Source organism: Dermacentor variabilis, chromosome 2 (genome assembly GCF_050947875.1).
Source record: "Dermacentor variabilis isolate Ectoservices chromosome 2, ASM5094787v1, whole genome shotgun sequence".
In the NCBI taxonomy this organism is placed as follows: Eukaryota; Metazoa; Arthropoda; class Arachnida; order Ixodida; family Ixodidae; genus Dermacentor; species Dermacentor variabilis.
In genome coordinates this window covers 208,414,184-208,437,317 of record NC_134569.1, presented here as the reverse complement: position 1 = coordinate 208,437,317, position 23,134 = coordinate 208,414,184, and the positions used below count along the sequence as shown (strand labels likewise).

The 23,134-nt window shown below is 47.5% G+C and overlaps 3 non-coding genes across 3 annotated transcripts; all 3 read right to left on the bottom strand.

Annotated features, from left to right (window-relative positions):
* Positions 1-10,709: 10,709 nt before the first annotated feature.
* LOC142573440 (U1 spliceosomal RNA) lies at positions 10,710-10,873 on the bottom strand. Its single transcript, XR_012826317.1, has one exon. It is a non-coding gene; the product is annotated as a U1 spliceosomal RNA (small nuclear RNA).
* An 806-nt stretch (positions 10,874-11,679) lies between these two features.
* On the bottom strand, positions 11,680-11,750 carry TRNAG-GCC (transfer RNA glycine (anticodon GCC)). Its single transcript has one exon. It is a non-coding gene; the product is annotated as a tRNA-Gly (tRNA).
* A 461-nt stretch (positions 11,751-12,211) lies between these two features.
* Positions 12,212-12,375, bottom strand: LOC142573428 (U1 spliceosomal RNA). Its single transcript, XR_012826315.1, has one exon. It is a non-coding gene; the product is annotated as a U1 spliceosomal RNA (small nuclear RNA).
* Positions 12,376-23,134: the final 10,759 nt, after the last annotated feature.

Sequence of the window (23,134 nt, the reverse complement as noted above, 5' to 3'; positions counted from 1 at the left end):
GATATGGTTTGAACATAATTGAACACTCGTTTAATTTGCTGTATTCACTATCTGCTTAAAAATTAAGCTATAATGAATTTGTACTTCGAAGGTATTTTTATACCAACAATGTTGTCATACCTTTACCTTGTTGTGCAGATGAGCACTCTCCTTCATACTTGCTGCTCTCAATGTATGATAATGAGCTACCAGTTGAATAAATGGTTAGGGACCCTACTCTAGACGACAGCTGTGTGAGCAGGCCGACTCAAGAAGGGGCAGCCATTCAATCACGTATGTGCAAAGTGCACTCAAAGCACAATATTTTATTCAGTCATTCACAATGCGTACAACAGGCTCTGTTAAACAGGGTGTTTTTTCTATGGGCAGGGGACAAACACACATGAGAAGCAAGTGCACTCTTACTACTGTGCTTACTTATATTCATGTAGGAGGTAGTATTACTACATAATGAGCTCCTTGCATACCAGTGTTTGTGCATGTGCATAAAAAGTTACTAGGGTGCAACACAATTGACTATTAAACGAAAAGCACCAAAATATGAAATAAAACACTAACTAATGCACATGTTAATTTTGCAATGAATCATTAATGCCCTTGTAGTACTCGACAACACACAAGCAGAGGAGGCCACTGGAGACGGCAATGCGAACCAGCACGTTCAAGTGCCCATCCACAAGCGCACAAGACGGTGACACGTACAAGCTGCCCCAACAGGTACGGCAAATCAAACTCGCATGATTCGTACAAGCTGCCCCAACAGGTACGGCAAATCAAACTCGCATGATTCGTACAAGCTGCCCCAACAGGTACGGCAAATCAAACTCGCCTGATTCGTTAAGGTGTCTTCTGGCGCCTAGCTCCGTTTGCGATAACACTGTATACACACACTACGTCCGTTCTTTTTTTCGTTCGTATTTTTCAATTTCAGTAGATGCTTAACTTTCATTTGAAATGCAAGACGGTGGTGAACGATGTGATAACCTGCTGCTGTGGCAGTGTACGAGTTGTGACACAAAATAATGGAAGTCTGTTAATATGAGCGTAATTGGTTTCACTCAGGGTTTCACTCACGTAATTGCTTAGTAACTCAGGGGACCAATTGCAATGCATGCTCACTGACCTGGAGAGGCAAAGCAGAAGAGTGGGTCTAAAAATTAATCTGCAGAAAACTAAAGTAATGCTTAACAGTCTCGGGAGAGAACAGCAATTTACAATAGGCAGCGAGGCACTGGAAGTCGTAAGGGAATACATCTACTTAGGGCAGGTAGTGACGGCGGATCCGGATCATGAGACGGAAATAATCCGAAGAATAAGAATGGGCTGGGGTGCGTTTGGCAGGCATTCCCAAATCATGAACAGCAGGTTGCCATTATCCCTCAAGAGAAAAGTATATAATAGCTGTGTCTTACCAGTACTCACCTACGGGGCAGAAACCTGGAGGCTTACTAAAAGGGTTCTACTCAAATTGAGGACGACGCAACGAGCTATGGAAAGAAGAATGATAGGTGTAACGTTAAGGGATAAGAAAAGAGCAGATTGGGTGAGGGAACAAACGCGAGTTAATGACATCTTAGTTGAAATCAAGAAAAAGAAATGGGCATGGGCAGGACATGTAATGAGGAGGGAAGATAACCGATGGTCATTAAGGGTTACGGACTGGATCCCAAGGGAAGGGAAGCGTAGCAGGGGGCGGCAGAAAGTTAGGTGGGCGGATGAGATTAAGAAGTTTGCAGGGACGGCATGGCCACAATTAGTACATGACCGGGGTTGTTGGAGAAGTATGGGAGAGGCCTTTGCCCTGCAGTGGGCGTAACCAGGCTGATGATGATGATGATGAATTGGTTTCACATTTGCTTTTGCTTTTTTTCCCACCTTTTACAGGAATCAGAGGCATCCAGGCTATGGGGTTTGAGCTATTGCGAAGGAGAGAGGAGAACAGAGTTTACTCTCCGCCATAAAGAAATAGAAATCCAGCAGAGAAGGCTTGAATATGATGAAAGGTACCTGGCCCATGAAGAACGGAAGCAGGCGGCAGAAACTCGATGCCCAGCGTCGCGAAGAAAATATAAAAATACTTCGCAGCATTAAAACTGCGCTCGACGAGCAGCAAAAACAAATTATAGGCCTCTTGAAATAAACTGCTTTCACTGTGTGACTCAGTTCTGTGGCCTCAAATAATCCTCCAACTGTGGGGGTTCAACCCCAAAATGCTGCGAGACCTGCGAACCGTACATACAGGTGTGACAATTTGCAAGTAAAGCACCAGCTCGTCATAAGTCCCGTCATAAGGTTTCAGGAGCAGAGATCGCAAGGGATAAGCGGGATCACCGTACAGGTAAAAGCTGTGCCCTCTGACAAGTTTCAATCTTTTGGTATGTCTTACTATTTCGCAGGATACCTGAAAATATAGGAGCACATTTTACTACAGCATGTCACTGATGACTATATCATTGCAACCTGCGCACAGTAGCTGGCTTGCCAATAACGATACACAGTTGTTGAGAAAGCTGCCTAGTGTGATTTTTCCGATGCACACTTCCTTCATGCAAGGGTAGTTCACACGATACTCTATTAAACAAAAAAGGTTCCTTCATATTACTTCGCAATCAAACAAGTATTTCTATTGCTTCTAGTAATATTTGTGCCTTCATAGGTGTTATTTTTGTTGTCAATTTAAACTGTAACCATGCTGCACAATAACAGACGAAACTGGCTTATAGCATTAGAATGTTAATTAGGGCACGTCACTGTTTTACCATTTTGACCTCACTAAATTTTACCACGCCCTCTTCACAACCACGTTGACAATCGTATCACCACATGGGACAAGATTTGTCTCACGACGTCACTCATAAGATGAGAAGCACTTGAACAAGGAGTGCCGCTGAAGCAGTTTCAACAAAGGAACTAGTAAGCAAGTCTGTGCCTTGTCTCGCACGGGTGTGACTGCATTATGCATGTGTTTGAGTCATATAATGTAGCGAGTGGCTGTACGTAACAAAAATAATCAAAATCGTTAACTTGGCTGCATCATGTCGATTGCCCACAAATGGGCCGTTCAATTGGCAGATAATCAAATTGGGGCACATGATGGGCTGGTATTTAAGGGCACGAAAACATTTGTGCCCCGAAAAGACCTTCTGGTCCTTCGATGGACGGCAAATGGCCCGCGCTGTCCCGTCGATGAATCCCCAGCAGTTGTGGAGCGTCGCCCCTTTGGAATTCACGGCCTGTGAGTAAACGTGATACAGCTGAGTACGAGCACACACTGGCAGGTAGCTGACTGCATACCTGGGAAAAAGCTTCCAGTTGAGCGAGGTCCAGTCAGAAATAATTATTCATGTCTCGCACAAGGTGGCCGAACGTGCTCTCAATGTGTGCGAGCGCGGCATTACTGGCCGAAGAAATCACTGAACAATGTTGCTCGAAGAGCGACTCCAGTTCCCGCAGCCTGTCCGGATATGTCAGCCGCCGCAGCGTTAGGCAGAGGCTCTCAGCTCCTGGAATGTTGACACACAGCGGCGTTGAGACAACTTCCGGCATTAACAGTGCACGCTGCAGCCTTCGCACATCACGTTGCCCGAAGCGAAAGTACGTGCGGAATTGCCCACTGTCCATGCCGTCGATGTCGCGGTAGCCATGCAGTGACAGCGGGTCTCGGCGCGTGTACTGGAACGCTTCCTGGCACAACAAATCCATCTCTGACCACCTCAAGGTAGACATGAGGAAGGTGTCCTCCAGCACACTTCTCGGCGGCATCACTAGTGCGAGCGCTATTAACTTGCCTAACGCACTTGCAACTTGTTCTCTAAGGAAATAAGTGTAAAGAAAAACGTCGCAGGCACATTGGCGTCGGAAAGCATTGGATCGGATGCGGAATGCAACTTCGCTGGCTATCACGTGGCGTTAAACAAGACGACGCTTTATTTTCCACTGAATAAGATGCACCGATAACGCATTTCAGGCGCACGTCTAGACACTTAATGAACAAAGAAGTTATATATATATATATATATATATATATATATATATATATATATATATATATATATATCCGTTCTATACTGTAAACGTGACAAAATCTTTTTTTATTTTGTTTAGCTACACTGAATTTGGCCAGAGGGCGCTACGACTACGAAAGGTCCACTCCGCTACGCTAAACGCATAAGTAAAACGCGAAAATCGCCTACCGCTCCGCTGGGGCTTAGCAGGCAACTCGGAGCGGAGCGGACCGTAAAAACGCCAAACTAAAACACTCTAACGTCGCTGGGATCTTTACTGTGAACAGCGCGGGAATATAAAAACGCCAAACTAAAACACTCTAACGTCGCTGGGATCTTTACTGTGAACAGCGCGGGAATATAGGCACAGTATTGGGGGCCAGCTCCACCAATGGAAAAGCTGGCGCCACCATCGGCGTAACGTGCCATGAGGGATCACGTGGACAAAGCGGCCGCGTCGGCTGCTTCGGAAGCAAACTGAAAACGAAAGTTTAAAGTTACACCTGTGCTGCGGTTCTGATTAATTGGTGAGGCATTCCCGCCTTGCGTGTCTGCTTGACAACATTTAAAAGCGCTATAATAGGTAGTGGCTGCCTTTGGAGGCGTGCAGCATGGCAGGCTACTGCTCGTTGCCGCAGTGCCGGACGTAGGCAAAGGAGCCCGGTGTCAGCCTCATTCGCACGTAGCCGCAGGACAAGCTGCGTGAAGTTTGGCTCGCGAAACTTAGAACCGGCAAACAGCCATTGGCTACAGCTCGGGTATGCAGCAAGCACAGACGCGAGTATTTCTGCTACGGCGCCGGGTCTGCGATGTTCGGTGAATAGCAGAAAACGCGCACTGAGACAGACGCTCGCGTGCGCCCGTTGCCCGGCTAATGTCATGACGGTTTGGTCTGTGAACTTGTTGATGCTAGAGACTGGCAAGTTCACTGGAATGGAAAGAGAGCGGTAAGAAGCCCACTAAAAAAAGGCATGGCGTATGGCCATGTTTGTGTTATGAATTAGTACACTGGATTACGAAAAAGAAGCAGCGGCAAATCGCACGCTGAGAAGGCCGATACACATACAGTGCGACGCAACTTGAGAAATAATATTGAAACGTCCAAGAATTTAGAAAAAAGAAAAAGACTGAACCGTCGCGACGGCACATCACAGTCGCCGTAGGCGTCGAAGTCTCTATAACGAAATTATTTTTTAACAGCTCTGATAGCGTTCGCACAACAATGGTTGCTTGTGTACTGCGAAAAGCTCACATTCTGTGACCTAAAACTCACAGCATGGTGCGAAAACGCGCACGCAACGAAAGCAAAACACTGCGCGCGGACATGCATGCCGACGCGCTGTCGGTCGCTGCGAACTCGTTCGATCGCTGCATTGAGGCTTCGTTCTGTTATGCTCTGTCTGGTTATGCAGACAGCCTACCTTAAGATCATACTTCACATAGTTTGCTCTCAGCCTTTGCCCACCTTTCACGCAAGAAGCCGGTTCGGGAGACTCTCGCGACGACCGCGCGCAGCGGCGTTCACTGTACGTATTCTGTAGAGATAGCGTCTGTAAACGATTCCGTATTTTCAGTTTGCCTAAGATTAGTATTTCGGCAGTTAGAAAGTTCCGTCGTTTCGAGACTACTTGCAGAAATGTCCAGGAGGGCTGCCGCGTGGTGTTTTAATGGAACGCCGTAAGCGAAACCTATGATGAGCGCGCCGCATGATCCCTCATACTACGCAAAGGAGGCGCTTCCGATAGATCATCATCATCGTCATCATCATCATCATCATCAGCCTGGTTACGCCCACTGCAGGACGAAGGCCTCACCCATATTTCTCCAACTACCCCAGTCATGTACTAATTGTGGTCATGCCATCCCTGCAAACTCCTTAATCTCATCCGCCCACCTAACTTTCTGCAGCCCCCTGCTACGCTTCCCTTCCCTCGGAATCCAGTCCGTAAACCTTAATGAAGACCGGTTATCTTCTCTCCTCATTACATGTCCTGCCCATGCCCATTTCTTTTTCTTGATTTCTTTATGTTTCTCGATCCGATGGATGGCGACTCCTAAGTCCTCGCCCCCAATAGCATGGACAGCTGAGCTAGATGGAAACAGCTGGTGCTTCAAAATACCGCGCGAAAACAGGGAAAGGACGGAAGAGAACGGGACGGCGCTGTAATATGTGTATGGTGCGACGCCTGTCACAGGTAGGATGCCGTGCGGAGCAACGAGACAAATTTTAAATTGGTGAAAGCATGCGCCTCTGCATTTGAAGGACTGCATGTTTCGAATGCCTCCCAACAGATATAGCTTGAATCTTCAGGAATGACAATGCGCCCGTGACGACACGCTTATAGTGGCAATCACTTTGCAACAGTGCGACCGCGGATCTACGTCTGTCGCGCTGTACCACTTTCTACTGACGCGACTCGTAATGAACGACGGGCGGCCGCCGGGGTCACCGTTCAAACCCCACCAGTCTAGCTCTGCGGCTGCCGCCTCGGACGCTCATCGGCGCCCTCCTCCTCGCTTCCTCAACCTTGGCGGCCCGACGACAGCGAGGGAGACCTAATGCCAGACCATGTCAACAGGTAATAGCGTTACGCCGATCCAAAATTTGCGACAGGCTAGCGCCGCAATTTCCGACGTCTTGTTTGCACAAACGAACGCAATGCAGAGAAGGAAGGCCATGCGCAGTTCCATCATATGCGTGTTAGTTTTACTGACAGACGGGTGTGTTCGAAGCGTGGAACGACGCGCCAGAGAGATGCCGTTCAAAAACCTTTAGATGCGCTTGTTAGTACGACGTGATAGCACGACGTCATACATGGAAATGATAACGTCCACGCTACTGCCCAACTGCGCTCTCCACAATGACTACAATAATGGGAGCGATTGCGAGCGAACGGCCACAAGACGAGCTGAATGTGTCGCTAAGCTTTAACTCCTGGGGCTAACAGGTATCAGAAACGGCTCTGTTGACAATATAGCGTGCCTTGCTCATTCCGTGTCATGTGAGGTCTAAAACTTCAAACATTCAAAAAAAAAAAAAGAAACAAAAGACCACACGCACACCATACACATACTCGTATATACACACATGTGACTTTCACGTCCGGGTCACCAATTTGTGGGTGAAGAAAAATTCGCAGTTCCGCTGAAAAGGCGAAACACAGATTGAAATTAGCAAATAGGTGTACGAAGTAAGAATAGTAGTTTTGGCGGCTGCACATACTTGTAAGCATTCACTTACTAAATTATACTTGTTATACTAAACATACTTGTAAGCATTAACTTACTAAATTATGAATGATAGAATATATGTAAGCGTGACTCGACGAGGACGTAGAAAGAAACAGACACACGGAGACAGCGCTGTCTTTGTGTGTCTGCTTCTTTCTAGGTCCTTGTTCAATCGCGCTTACACATTCTATCATGGATTCAAACCCACTAGCCCGTCAAAGTGTTTTAACTAAATTAACCAGCACGGTGTCACACACGCACAGGTAAATATGAACACACATCGCTCGATGACAGCGGAAACTGTGTGTGAAAATGCTGCAGTTAGGAATCGCCGCCCAGCTTTTGGTTTAGGCGGAAGCCACGTCCCTGCTGAATATAAGTGCGAACGTGCAACATGCGCAAAATCGGGAACCCGAAATCCCGGAAGCGGAACTGCCGGAAACGGATGTCCCAGAGCGGACGCGGAACTCGCATGAGCGACGAATCAGGGAACCGCGGCTCACATTAAAGGCTGGCGCTACTTGGCAAAAGCGGCGCTGCCGCGAGGATGGATTTTCTGCGTGATATTTTTTTTTTTAAAGGGAAGCTTTCTTTGTCTCTACCTTCGACTTTCCCACTGCTGCAGCTGCTGCTGTCTGGCACACCGCGTCGGGGGGTGGTTCAAAGCATGAGTGTACGTGACAGGAGCGAGTCAGAGAGGAAAGGCAACGCGAGGAACTCGTTTTGACCTCACCGCCTCGCCACATTAGCGTCTTGATAGCTGTAATTATCCGTGAGCCCCCTCAAAAGCATTCCAGAAACTGCAGCGCTTCCCTTGATACTAATGTGCGAGCCCAGAGGGGACGTAGAATTGTAGAGAGGAGGGACGAGCAGAGGCAGTTCCCATACAAGGGGGGAGGAGGTGACGTGAGAAGGCAAGGGAATGAAATGAAATAAATGAAATGGTGAAACGATAAATTAATTGAAATTAAAGTGGATGAAAGAACAACTTGCCGCAGGTGGGAACCGAAACCACAACCTTCGCATTTCGCGTGCGATGCTCCACCAATTGAGCTACCGCGGCGCTGTTTCCCCATCCACTTTCTTGGGTATTTATGTGTCCTAGTAGAACCTTGGGAGTGTTAGCCAGCGCCACCACTCACAGACCTTGGCGGCGGACGTGGAACGTCCTTCTTGCCGCAGGCGTCACGAGAACATGATCTTTTTTGGGTGAAGGCAACTGGTCAATAAACGCACATATGCTACCTGAAGGCATCAATGTAGCTGGATTCGAGACCCTCGTTATGTAATAAACGAGAAGAAAGGGGGTTAACCGAGGGGCCCGATTTTTATTAGTCATATCATAAGAAGCCAACAAACACACTGACACCAAGGACAACATAGGGGAAATTACTTGTGCTTAATAAATGAAATGATGAAACGATAAATTAATTGAAATTAAAGTGGATGAAAAAACAACTTGCCGCAGGTGGGAACCGAACCCACAACCTTCGCATTTCACGGCATTTCAATTGGTAGAGCATCGCAACCGAAGGTCACGGCTGGGACGTCAATTACGTCATCGACGGTACTGCCCTCTGGTGCACTGAGGACGAAACAGTGCGCCATGAGTGGCTGTGCGGAGGCCATCAGATGGCGGGGCAGAGCCCTGGCTCCAGCCCTGGCAGCACATGGGAGGATAGAGAGGGCGCTAGAAGGAAGTAAGATCGGGTTTAATCTCATACAAACAGGCGGGTACAGTAGTAGAGCAGCAGCTTTATTTTATGCGGACGACATTGTGTTGCTAGCTAACAAGCAAAGTGATTTTGAACGTCTGGCTAATATCTGTAGACAGGAAGGCAACAATTTAGGTTTGAAATTTAGTGTAAGAAAATCAGGTGTTATGGTATTCAATGAAAACAGTGAACAGACAGTGGCGATACAGGGACAGGAAATACCTCGGGTAACAATACAAATACCTTGGTATATGGATAAACGAAGGCAATATATGTATGGAAACACAGGAAAAACAATAACAATGAAGGGGAAGAGAAATGCAGCCATAATGACGCACAGTATGCTATGGGGATACAATAGGTACGAGGTCCTTCGAGGTATGTGGAAAGGTGTAGTGGTTCCAGGACTTACTTTAGGAAATGCGGTTGTTTGCTTTAAATCAGGGTACAATCAGGACTCGATGGGAACCAAAGGTCAGTAGGTCGCCTAGCGTTGAGCGCTCACGGGAAGACTACAAATGAAGCTGCGCACGGTGATATGGGCCGGACTAGTTTTGAAGTGAGGGAAGCTCGCAATAAAATTGAGTATGAGGAACGGCTGAGGAATATGGAAGAAAGTAAATGGGCTGGGAGAGTGTTGAGGTATCTGTACAGGAAAAACATTGTTTCACAGTGGAGGAAAAGAACTAGGAAACTTACCAGCAAGTATGCGGCCTATAGTGTGTGCAACAAAGCAACAAAGAACGTGAAGCAGAAAGTCAGAGAGGCTAAAATAATCTCATGGGTGGCGGCAATGGAAAAGAAACCTGCCATGAGTAACTACTTAAGAGGAAAAAAAGGAAATAAGGAAAGAAAAAATTTATGATAACTCAAAGGCAAAATCATTACTTTTCGAAGCGAGATCGGGACGCCTTAGAACACGCACCTATAAAGCGAGATATAAGAAGGAAGAAACATGTGCTTGCTGCGGTAAAGCTAGGGAAACTATGGACCACGTTTTATTAGAATGTGAAGACGTCTACCCAGCGGTCGATTTAGGTACCACTAGCCTCCTTGAAACCCTTGGGCTCACCGAGAGCAGTGGAAAGTAAACATTTCTGCAATAGGCATTAGTAAGAGGCGATTGGAGAAAGAAAAGTAGGGAAACGAAAAAGAACTGAGACGTACAAGAGCACAGATCGCAATAGGCGATCAGAAAATTTGTTGAGTGTAGTAACTCTTTTTCGGTCCCGAGAAGACGCAGGGAAGACCCCGCACCACCCGGCTAGTACCACGCAGGGACCGCCAAGCCGAGCTTCACGGCCCGATCGCGGACACTCTGGACGGCCAGGGTTTGGTCGTCGAGTTCGGGGCTGCCCAAGAGCGCAGCCCACCTATCCTCGCTGAAGGAGGAGCCGATGGCTTCACACTTCCACAACACATGGTCCAATGTTGCCCTTAGTCCACAGGCAGGTCAGTCCGCACTGGGATATCTTTCAGGGTATATGGCATGAAGAACCGCGAGGTTAGGGTACGCACGGGCTTGTAGAAGTCGAAGGGTAACCCTAAGGTTAAGGTTTTTTTCTTGTTTGTTTGTTTACAGTTTAACCTAGGTAGGACTTACGCAATATAATAGCAAGACCTGGGTGGCCAACCCACCGCACCGTTCTAAAGGGGACGCACGGCGAAGCGATGCAGTACCCGGGAGGACATCAGCTGCGCGAAGCCCGTCGAGGTGATCCAGCGGAAGTGGCAACTATTTTTGGAATTTCATATGGACAGGGGGATAGCGCGAACGCAGTCCCCCACTACCAAAAATTGCATGCCCCATCTGCCCCAGTTTGGGGTAGTGGCAGGGGTCAGCACGGGCGCAGTGCAATGCCCGCGCCTCTCCCTGGGGGCACCGCCTCGCTGATCACGGTTACCCCGGCACCAGGTAAGTATGCCGAGGCAGCGTCGCGACATCGGTGCACACCCCTGGCGATCCGACAAGCGGCGCCGGTGCGGAGCTGACGACGACTGAAGATTACTTTTGCCTTTGCATACAATTCGATGCGCTTTGGAAGAAACTGAAAGCAGAAGTCTACATTGCAGAAGTCTGTAAAGCTAGATTTTGCGTGACCTGCAGCTGTACTGAGAGAGGCAGCAATTTTGAGTGATTACCACTAGTTTCTGCGAACGCAGAGAAGTTCTCACGCCACCAGAGGCGCCACCGCTGCGGTCGTATCCGAGCTCGTCTTTTCAAGATATCTCTCTTCGTATCAGGCAGCCCAAGGACGTTTTCAAAACACAATGATCCAGCCACCCGGCGATGGAGACGACCGCTCACATTCCTACAAGTGGCGATAGACGAAATGTGTGCGTGAGGACAGAACGATTCGTTTAACTCCTCGACTGCTGTGCGGTCAATTTCTTGAACGAATAACCACTCGGCTTTAGGGTATCATGCGCAATTCGCTAACTGCAGAGCTACATCTTAAAAAAAAAAACAGAAACATCAACCTGTCTGTGCACAACACAATTTGCCCAGATTTCCGCGGGTAAGGTACGACACAGTGCGAACTTGTCGTCGCCTTGGCTTCGTCTCCTGAACTCGTGACAAGTTTGACAATGCGTTGGGGCCGGCAGCATGCAGTTTGAGTAACTGCAGCCTGGTAGACGCAAGATATTCCACAGAATATGTAAATAGGAATCGGCTGCTAATATAAAAAGAAAAGACACTGACTCGAATGTAGGGGAAAAAAAAAACATGCGTCGGCCGGGAATCGAACCCGGGCCACCCGCGTGGCAGGCGAGTATTCTACCACTGAACCACCGACGCGACATGGCGAAATGGTGCCGCTGGTCAGTGCAGGACACAGTGTAGTGTAGTGGCATGTGAGCGTCGGCCGTTTTACGGTCATCCGGCAGGCACAGAAAAAATCTAGGAGACTATGGTGCCACCTAATCGTTACTTCGGCAGGGTCGCTGTCGCTTGAAAGGGGGCTAAGTACACTCGCCAGCTGCAGAAATGAATTTGGCGTTCGCTGTGGTGACCACTGCCCGAACAAGGGTGTTCAGTCGACCGTGCAAACTGCGTCTCAGTTTGCGAACAACTGCCCTGAAGATCGTAGAAACATGCGAACTTCCTAGATGGCGCGCGCGGCAGATGTCGCTACCATTAAAATTATGGAGGGATCTTGAGCGAAACGCTGCGGTGCCCGGGCGGACAACGACGGCTTTGCAAAGCCCGTCGAGGCGATACACTGGAATCGGCAACTATTTTTGGAACTTCGTATGGATAGGGGGATAGCGCGAACGCAGTCCCCCACTACCAAAAATTGCATGCCCCATCTGCCCCAGTTTGGGGTAGTGGCAGGGGTCAGCACGGGCGCAGTGCAATGCCCGCGCCTCTCCCTGGGGGCACCGCCTCGCTGATCACGGTTACCCCGGCACCAGGTAAGTATGCCGGGACAGCGTCGCGACATCGGTGCACACCTCTGGCGATCCGACAAGCGGCGCCGGTGCGGAGTTGACGACGACTGAAGGTTACTTTTGCCTCTGAGGAAATTGCGTTGAGCGTTTGAAGGAATTGAAAGCAGCAATAACCATTGCAAAAGTCTGTAAAGCTAAATTTGAGGTAACCTGCAGCTGCATTGATAGAGGCCCCAATTTTGAGCGATTATCAGGCTGGTTTCGCGAGCGCAGAGGTGTCGCACCACTAGGGGCGCCACCGCTGCGGTTGTATCAGGCCAGCCACAAGGCGATGCAGCCCACTGCGCAAAATTTCCACGAGTGGCGCGGCACGGAAAGTGATAGCGAGGACTGAACGATTCCTGGCGCTAGACGGAAAGTGATGTCTGTACAATAAAGTTTTTATCACGATGATGGAAGTGATAGTGAGGACTAAGCGATTCTTTTAACATTAGGCTTTATTTAGCTCGTGGGCTCAATATCTAAATGCAACCACTTCACGAAATTTGATGAGGTTTATTGCATTTCAGTGAAAGTGCTCAAATGGAGTGGCTGTTGGCAGCGGACTTTATTTATTTAAGGCGTCAATTCCTTACAGCGAAGTTATCCTCTCGGTAGGCGGCATTTTTCGTGTCCGTCGGCGAGCAGAAATTATCATCATCAGCAGTAGCTAATCCAGCTCGTAATGCAGAGGCTACAAGCACTCCGTTAAGGTGAACAGTACGCACATTCACATAACTGCGCATAGAACGTACAGAACAGCGTACGTTTTAACAAAGAACGAGCTCAAGATCACGAGCCATTCCACTCCGTGAAGGTTGATGACCAGCGAAGCTGCGTAGCACACGACAAAAAGGTGGCACATAATTGTGAACAAAGGTACGAACACATATACTGTCTTGATCGGTGGGCATCGAGACGAAACGTACACGCACGCACACTTTTCAAGCGAAGCTTGAATTGCCTCACTCGTGTCGGCGTCGGTGTTGCCGTAAGAAAAAACTCAAGCCACGCGATAAGAATTGCTTGCCGGATTGTCGGACCTCGGGGGTTTGCGAGAACACCACGCTAACCGATCCCGCCACTGTGGAATTTTTTTCTTTATTGCAAGTAGTGTCAAACCAATATTGTTACATTACACTTGAACATACATGAGAAACAAATGCACACATGGTACGTATTCCAATGAAAGTTCAAAATTTGGGCAAACAAACACAAGCGTCCAGGCGCGAAAGCCATTCAGGTACGGGAACAAAGGTAGCAACCACACTACTCTCTTGAGCAGTCTCTTCTCGAAAGATAGATATAACATTTCAGGAATTCGTGTGTCCGTCATCAGCTTTTCGAGGAAGCCTATCAATATGTTGAGCTTCCTCCGCCTTTCTATCAAGGCCATAAAACCTTAATACCATCGAACAGTGATAATGAATAGAGAAAGTAAACGGATATAGGCCGATATCGTTATGTAACGTCGATTACAAAATATTTGCAAAAGCACTGACAAATAGGTTACAGACAGTAATTACTAAATTAGTAGTTGAATATCAAACATGGGGAATGCGAGGACGCTCTATACAGACAAATGTTCATATCACACGTCCAGCCCTTGAGTGCATAGAGGGCAGCATGAATCAAATAGCTCTTTTCCAGATCGACCTTGTCAAAGCCTTTGGTAAGGTTCAGCACGATTTTTCTTTCCAACTGCTACGACGTCTTCAGTTAGGGGATGTAATGCGCATTACCTGAACAGCGAAAACATTTTTCTTTAATCTGCACACCTCCACCCTCCCACTTAAAACGTGGCTTCAGGAAAAAAGGACTATTTGTACCCTGGAATATGAATTGTAGACTTTACAATCAACCAGAGACAAGCGAACATTGCTTTATAATTGTAGTATAGGCACTGAGCCGTGCTCCCGCATGGGTTGCGGAAAATAGTGCTAGCCTTTCCTCCTTCCCCACAAGAACCCCTTTTCTAGTAACGCATTTCATTTTTGGGTCCATTTTACAAAGAACTATCAAAAAAGACCCGCTCACATCTTATAGTAACCGGTTCCTTCCTTTCAAAAAGTCAGCTAGTGATGCACCATATGATTTGTTTATGCTATTAGGACATCATTCATTATGGAGAATCCGAATGACCGAGAGACATGCCGAGCCATCTCGCTCCCGCCACTGTCGAATCATACCCCGCGCCCTTTATAGCGGGGTGTTATATGATGAAGTAGACGCAGCGCAAGGCGCGAGCCAATCACAGATGCTCCCTCCCTCCGGAGGAGGCGGAGGGAAAGAGTGTGATCGCGTGTTCGCTCGCCTCGCGCCCGCCGTTTCCCGCCAGTTCAGACCCGGCAGTCAGACGGGGAGGCCGAAGCATAGGCGGCGTTTGATGACCGCCGCCGGGACCTCGCTCGGGAAAGGGCTCGTCGTCGACGTGCCGACCTCGCCGTGAGGGAGCGCGAAGCCGAGGCATTACGACAACGAAGAGCCGCGGATCCAGGGCCTCACTTGCACCTCTCTCCACAGTAGTGGAAGCGCGGTCATTTTTTATACATCCGCGTTCATTGGTGTTATACATATGTTATAATGCGTTTGTATATATTCGTGTTTCCATTTCGCGATATATCGAGGCAAATTTGGGACCGAAATCCTCGCACCGCCTGGCAGTAGGCCGGTGTCTTCGCAGAGGGAAGGGCAAAGTGGGAAGCTAGCACAATGAGCGGCAAAGGAGAGAGCTGTGGAAGACGACTACGTACGCGCGAGCACTGGCACGAGCGCGGTTACGCCAAGGAGCGCCAACGAGCCAGCTGCGGTAAAAGGCGAGGAAAGAACGCGCAAGCAGTGGCACGAGCCATTGCTGATGTTGTTTTTGCTGACAAAGGTTTGTTGACGGACATAAAAATCCGCGGAACCCTAGCCATAAACAGCTTCGCTGTAAAACAAGCATACATCATTAGCAATGGCTCGTACTTCCGTAATAAAGCAAAAAATGCAATGGCCCGTACCCCTAAAAGGCGGAGGCTACAAGCGCTCAGTAAATGAAGCGAACACACAGTACCAGCATAAGTTTCAATAAAAAAAGCAAGCTCAATACAAGCATCCGAACCGTAAATTAAGGACTGCATACTCCCCTCAGCAGTAGTAGTGGTGGTTTTGCAACAGGTTCGCTGGACACCCACTGTCGTAGGGCAGGGATGGCGAATCAATTTTTAATTTCAAATATATATTCGAAAACAGCAGATTTTCACAAAACGAATCAAGTTTACAACCCCTAACACGGCAGAGTAAAGCAGTATCACAAATCTGTAAACTGCATCAATAGCACATAAAAAGCGAACAAAATCGATATAATCGCTATCAAATAGACAACTAATATATGTGATTAGGAATTTTGCCAAACCCTTTTAAACAATTTAACAAATTCATGCAAGATATAAACTGATGTATTCTCCAACGACTTATTGCACTCGATTTGAGTGCCGCAAAACACGCCACTTACGCGTCTTCTTCACGAAAGACTGCAGGCGTTTATTTAATCATAGTACGCGGAATGACTAACGATGGAATCAGGAAAAAATAATACAGCATATTTCAAGATATCATAAACACTCATTTCAATTATACGTACTGCATATGGTACCATATAGAGTAACTCTATATAGCCACCTCTCGTAGGGAAAAAATATGAACAGGTCTGTGCACAAAGGAAACGCCCAGACAACAAGACCAAGCCCGCGGGCGTTACGCTAGCTGCAGCATGAATGGTCCTGGACACATAGACAAAAGGTATCAGTTCGTGAAAAAAGTACACAAATAGGAAATGTCGAAAGATTGCAACTCAAAAAGAAAACGAACTCGGAGCCCTTCCACTCTGAAGAATGAGCAGCGAACCAGCGAAGCTGTGTACGTGCGACCCGTGGCGAGCTGCACCTTCGCCAGGGGTCGGCCCGACCCCCATTGCACGATCTTCGGGAATATTTTTTTTCTACACGCGCATATGATAACGGGGCAAGTAGCCCTTAACTATGCTGTAAAAAAAGAAAAAAAAAAGCATGCGACGACTGAGATTCGAACGCTGGCCACTCGCGTGGGATGGGAATATTCTGCCACTGCACCACCAAAGCCAATTTCTTTTTCTTTATTGCATGGAATTATCAGTAGTGTCAAACCAATACAGCTACATTACATATGAACATACATAACAAACAAATTCACACACAGTATGCAGTTCAATGACAGTTCAACATTCCGGCAAACAAACACAAGCGTCCAGACGCGAAATCCATTCAGGTACGGGATCAAATGTAGCCATGACACTACGGACTTGAGCAGTCTCTTCTCGGAAGATGGACCTTGTCGAGCGAGGTGGCTCGGCATGTATGTCGATTATTCGACTTCTCCATAATGAATAAAGTCCTAATAACATAAACAAATCGTATGGTGTATTACTCGCTGTCTTTTTGAAAGGAAGGAACCGGATACCATAATATATGCGAGGAAAGTCTTTTTTGATAGTCCTTTGTAAAATGTCCCAAAAATGAAATGCATCACGACAAAGTATAAAGCAATGTTTTATTGTCTCGGGTTGATTGCAGTCTACAATTTGTATTCCAGGGTACATACAGTCCTTTTTCCTAAAGCCACGTTTTAACTGGCAGCGTGGACGTGTGCAACTTAAAGAAAAACGTTTTCGCTACTGGCGCAATGGATGACGGACATTTTTAAGGTAAAATAAGCGCATGACCAATTGTCGCACAAACAAATGCACAAGACCCAGGCCTCCCTTTTAAAGCGGAAGAGAAAGGTTGTCCCTCATCACGGCTTCCCATGATGCATGCCAAATAAAACATGCAAATATTCTATGAAATGCTTGGATTGGACACGTGAGCCGTCCAAGACCTGCAGACCATAAAGAAGCTTGGAAGCGAGAAATGTATTGCATGCCTAAGCTCTCGCAAAAATGGAGAGATCACGTCCCTGCCAGGTTGTCACCTTTCGACGGATGGTGCTTATCGTGGACGTCCAATGAGGCCCACTATTACGGATGTTATCGAGAGGCACAACAAGATATCGCAACGGAGGCTGGTTCCAATGAATATTCGCGAATACAGAGGGAGTGAGCGCCCACATGTCTAGGCAAAAGCCTCTACTAGTCAATCTGGAGAAGAGCTACCTGATCCGTACTGCCCTCTATGCACTCAAGGACTGAACGTACGATATGAACATTTGTCTGTATAGAGCGGCCTCGAATTCCGCATATTTGATGGTGATCTACTAATTTAGTAATGACTGTCTGCAACCTATTGGTCAGTATTGTCGGAAATATTTTATAATCGACGTTACATAGCGATATCGGCCTATATCCGTTTACCCTCTTTATTATTTCATTATCAGTGGTCTTTGGTATTAAGGTTGTGTGGCCCTGATAGAAAGATGGAGGAAGCTCACCATATTGATAGGCTTCCTCGAAAAGCTGCTCCAGAAAAGGACACAGGAATTCCTGAAATTTTATATAAAATTCAGCACTAAGGCCACCAGGGCCAGGCGTCTTGTTTTTCTGCAGCGTTTCGACGGCAAAATTAATTTCTTCTCGAGTTATTGGCCCATCAACGCTGAGTCGATCATCTTCATCTAAGTGTGGCATAAGCGAAATATACTGATCAGCTTTTTCTTGGTATCCATTCTGAGGCTTAACTGCAGTGAAGAGATCTTTATAGTGAGCTTCAAATAGGCTTATTATTTGGGACGTGTCTGTGTATATAGACCCACCAGACTCAATTTCTAATATTTGCTTGGAAAGCGCGTATCGCTTCTCATCAGCGAGAGCCCTTTTTGTGGGCTGCTCCTCCGTGAAGCGGGTTGTGCGTGAACGCCCCATTGCTCCTCTGTACAATTCCGTCTCATACTTCTGTTTGTGCGCGAACTGTCTTAATTTCATCACTATACAGCCCTGGTTCCTGGCTTTCGGAAGCGTGCAGCTTGTGAAATAGATCATGAAGGTAATGCTTTCAGCTTTTTTTCTTTGACACAGCTCTCATGAAATAGAAATCGCCTCATTTTTTACTCTATTTTTGAACATTTCCCCATTAAGCAAACAATGGAAGCTGCTGACATTGTGTTATTTCTAGCAATAATTCTTTCACTTTTTTTGCAATACTTTCCTCTCGTAAAAATTGTGTATTAAGTTTCCACGGTTCCCAGTTTGGAGCAAGCTTGCGAAACTTTCGGGGACCCTATGAAACAGCTACTAAACAGTGGTCTGTGAAAGATACAGGCTTCACGGCGTAGTTGTGAATGTGAGACCAGAGATTCGTCGAAACATACACACGATCAAGTCGAGCATGGGAGACGCCTTGAAAGTGCGTGAACCGCACCCAAGAACTCATGCAGGAAAGTAGCACTTGCATCATAACGTGGAGTTAGGTATGAGTGATCTCTGGAATGAAAAACACAGCTAACTCTCCCAACAGTACCAAATCTCTGTCAGTATCTAGGAGCGGAGCGAGTGAGAGCAAGAAAGCCCTCCTGTCACTCACTTTTGAGGGAGCATAAACGCAAATAAACCGTCAATTACGGGAACGAAAAGAGAGGTCACAGCATATAAGGCGGCCTTCCCCATCAACACGTTGCGACAATGAAGAATTATTTAACTGCTTTCAGACTTAACAAAAAGCATCCAGCGGAAGCACCACATGCTTGGCTAATACGCACCTCGTAATCAGGTTGAAAAGTTTGCAGCGCAACGTTGACATCGCCAGCAGACGATATCTTTGTCTCTTGCAATGCACCAACATGAACTTCATGCTGCCTAAGCACGTGTAGTAACTGCTGCTGACGCCTTATATTCCTCAGCCCACGTACGTTGAGTGTACATAAAAGGAAGGTGAAGGCGGTCGCCATTTTGCTCACCTAAAGCTTTTGTGTTTCATCGCCCTTGGCCACAGGTAAATCTGTGGTCTTGCTCCCTTTGGACTTCTTTGTGGCACTCCCCTGACTACGCTGATAAAACCGGCGCGGCACATTATCACCAGGAGAGGGAGTTCGCTGAGCACTAGGAGACACTTTCTCGGGCGCCTGTAGTGCACTTTCTGTTGCTTCGTCGTTGCATGGTGCCGGACGTTTGCTGTTGTTGTTGTAGCCTGTGATGCGTGTGGCTCCTACCCACGATGGGGGATTGGCCAAGAAATGGGTGGGTTATTCGAAATTAATATGGAGCATAAATTTCCTAATAGTTATTGGAATAGCATTGAATAGTGCAGAATTACCTGTTAAATAAAATCAGGAAGGTCATATTGAATGAGTTGTAATTATTTTAAAAGTAAAAACAAAAAGAAAAGTATTTAGCAGGGCATTCGTTTAGATTCTGTAAGGAATGTTTGGACAGCGAAGCATGCATCCCTGTGGCTGAATCCCAAAGTGGACGCTCCGAACGAAAGAATTGCGTGTTCTGTCAAGTCGTTTCCTTGCCTGACTTATGTCCATCGCCTCTTCTTCCTTGTCATCAGGGGCCTTTTCTTTAAGGCTTGCTAGGCCAGGGCGGACAAACTGAGTCATCCTCGCCTGTAGCTTTACTAGTGTTACTTGAGCAGTTGTGACTGCTTGGCATTGGCTTAAGGGACTCCTGGTCTTCGTCCCTAATGCCACCTGTAGTCTTTCCGGTGGCATCTACTACCTCTGTAGAATCCATGAGATAGATGTTCCAGTTGTGGCTCGTCTGCGCTATATTGGCCAGAACGAAGCTTATTGGCGTAGGTGGACAGGGAGGCGTCCGCTGAGAGACCAAATCGGTGGCACTGAAAGCATCTCGGTGTTCTGCATTGTCGACGAACGTGTCCCACACGCTTGCAACGAAGGCACAGCGGAGGCCTACCGGGGATAAGTACGAGACACTGGTGTCCATAAATCGACATAATGTGCGGTATTGAGCTTAGGGTAATAGTATCCTTGAGCACCAAGGAAACCTCCCGGTTTGTTGTCACCCACTGTTCCATACCAGTGCATCTCCATACTTCTCTCTCCACCGATTTCACCTGACCGTAGGCCTGGAACGCCTCTTCAACGCGTAGTGTTTCAAGGTGAGGTGGAAGCCATAGTCATCACCATGAACTTTAGTTCTTTTACACGGAGCTCACCACAGGCGACGAGAGTCTGTTTTGCCGCACTACTAGCGCAAGTAACCATCCATACATGGCTCATTTGATAATGTCCGACACCTACAATAACCGCAGTATTCACTACTTCAAGCAGAGCATCTCGGAAGTCAGGAGCACGATATGGCCTGCCACTCAAGTCCCCATGAAGGAAAATAGAATTCAAAACATCGTTACCGGTTGGTAGACGCGGGAAGACAACTTTGTAACTTGCATCTTCGTTCAAAAACGGGGTCGACGATCCTCGGCCTGGGGCCGATACGCTGTTTCCAGCAGAGAGCATTTTCGAGCACAGCCGTACCACCAAAGCTACGGATGGAAAGTGACGTACACTTCCGCGACGATGAATTTTGACGCGAAATGTCGATGCAGGGTGTCTACCAAGTTGACATTTCCAAATTCCCTGATTTTTCCAGGTTTTCCCTGAGCACCTTTGCAAAATTACCCTGAATGAGCCACAACTTTGTTTTATGTCAAGACAGGCTGACACCACGCTGCACGATGCTATCACTCTCTAGTAAGCGTGCTGAAACAAAAAAAAAATATGACAATCCAATTTTAATAGTAAGAAGTAATATCTATTTTATTTAAAAACAAAACAGAAGGACGGTGTTAGTAAAATGCACAGCGAAAGAAATGGTAAAACCCATTCCAAATTGAGTCGAACATTTTCAAATACGAATGAAAAGGAGATGCATACATGAGTAAATATTTTTGAATATGAGATATTTCTATCAACTGATAGCAAAATCATCGGTATGAGGCCTGAAATTTGTCACAATTAAGATTCTCTCTCTGCAGCTGGGAAGTCAACCTCAACAGTCCTGACATACTCTCAGCCCGTACACAACGTCTCAGTGTTGGGTTTCACTGCTTTAAAGAGTTTATTCTGGTTTCGATGAGGGACACTTGCATCTCGGCATCAGCTAACACTGTTTTTTGAGCTCAAGCTCCTTCAAAGAGGCAGCGGCACGCTTCCTTTCCCGTTAATATTCCTTAGTGCGTCGGTCCTTTCGGTTCTCATCCTCCTTCTGCCACCACCCTTTCACCCCATGGATCATTTGATGCATCCTCTTGGTCAGTTGTACAGTCAACGTCCCATTTTCGGACTCGCTAGGGGCCGCAAGAACATCCGAATAATATGGCTATCCGAAAAAAAAATGAATGCATGTCTTTTAACTGCCCGTAAGGGCTAAAATTGCCACAAGAGAGAGAGAGAGAGAGAGAGAGAGAGAGAGAGAGAGAGAACAACTTTAGTAAATATGCCTGCAGAGTCGGTTAGGCTCCCTCCACGCAGGGAGGACAAGCTTTTACCGCGACGCGGCCACTACGTCAGTCTCGTGCATTGTGCTCCTCGAGGTCTTGGTTCCTCGCTACTTCCGCGGATCCGAGAGGGCCGCCATCCCCTGCCTAGGGGTGCTCCCCCCTTCTCCTCGGTTTCGCGAGGTCGCTGCCTCTCTAGAGCTGCCGAGACCTGCTGGACGGCCTTTAGTTGTGTATCTTGGTCATAGGTCCTCGTTGCAGCCTCTAGCCGCGGCGGGATCGTCGTCTTTTCACTGGCTTCTCGTGGATTTCTACTACAGTCCCAAAGGATGTGAGCCGCGGTGGCTCTCTCCTTAGCGCACAGTCTACACACGTCACTCGCGTACACGCTCGGACACACGTGCTTAGCTAGCACCGGGGTGAGCAGGGTCCCCGTCTGTAATTGCCTGTATAGCACTGCCTCCTCCCGGGTAAGCCCCGGGTGAGGTGCCACAAAGCACGTCCGAAAAAACTCTTAAAGCCTGTCAGCACACTTATTAGGCATACCGGTGCACGCACTTTGACATGAGACGGGGGTGGACGCGTGTATAATTAAGGAATGCATACTGTGTCCCGTGACAATTGCCCCTTCCCACCATTGTTATGCTTCACCGCCTAGCACTACTGTACTGAGGAGAAACTAACTTTCGGTGACTGGCATTACGCAAGGCGCTGTGCTCTGCGAGCTTCGAAGCCAATCGCGAGGATTACAAAGGCGGAGTCGGTGCCATTGCTGACAGCGGCGAATTCTTTCAACGAAAAAGACGGCACGTCAAGAAGCTTAATAGGGAAGGTAGAAGCAGCTAGGCTTAACGTTGCCACGGTAGAGGCTACGGCTGCCAGCGGATCTGCGTGCGAGAGTGCCGGTTCGAGGCGGCGAGATAATCAAAATGGCGGCGGTGGTGGCTTTGATTAATGCCATTTCAGACCTGCAGTCAGGGCAATATACATTGACTGTATGGAGTACGTGGTGGTGCCGCATTGTCGTGCGAATTATCGGGCATGTCCGAAATATCGGGCGTCTGGAAAATCGGTCGTTAACTACTCTGGCAATACATCGTGCCGATGACACGGCGTCAATGACGATTCCTTGCGATTCCTCTTTTACTGGAGCCAGCATTAACACGACTTTCGTTCCCTTTCACTAAAGTTACAGTTAATTTTCCCTGATAGAAGCACGAACTCCGTGAGTTTTCCCTGAGAATTTTCGGTTTTCCCGGTTTTCCCGGTCGGTGGACACCCTGCGACGTAATGGAGTCGCAAGCTAGACCGCAGCGAGATAACAATGTTACATATACAACGA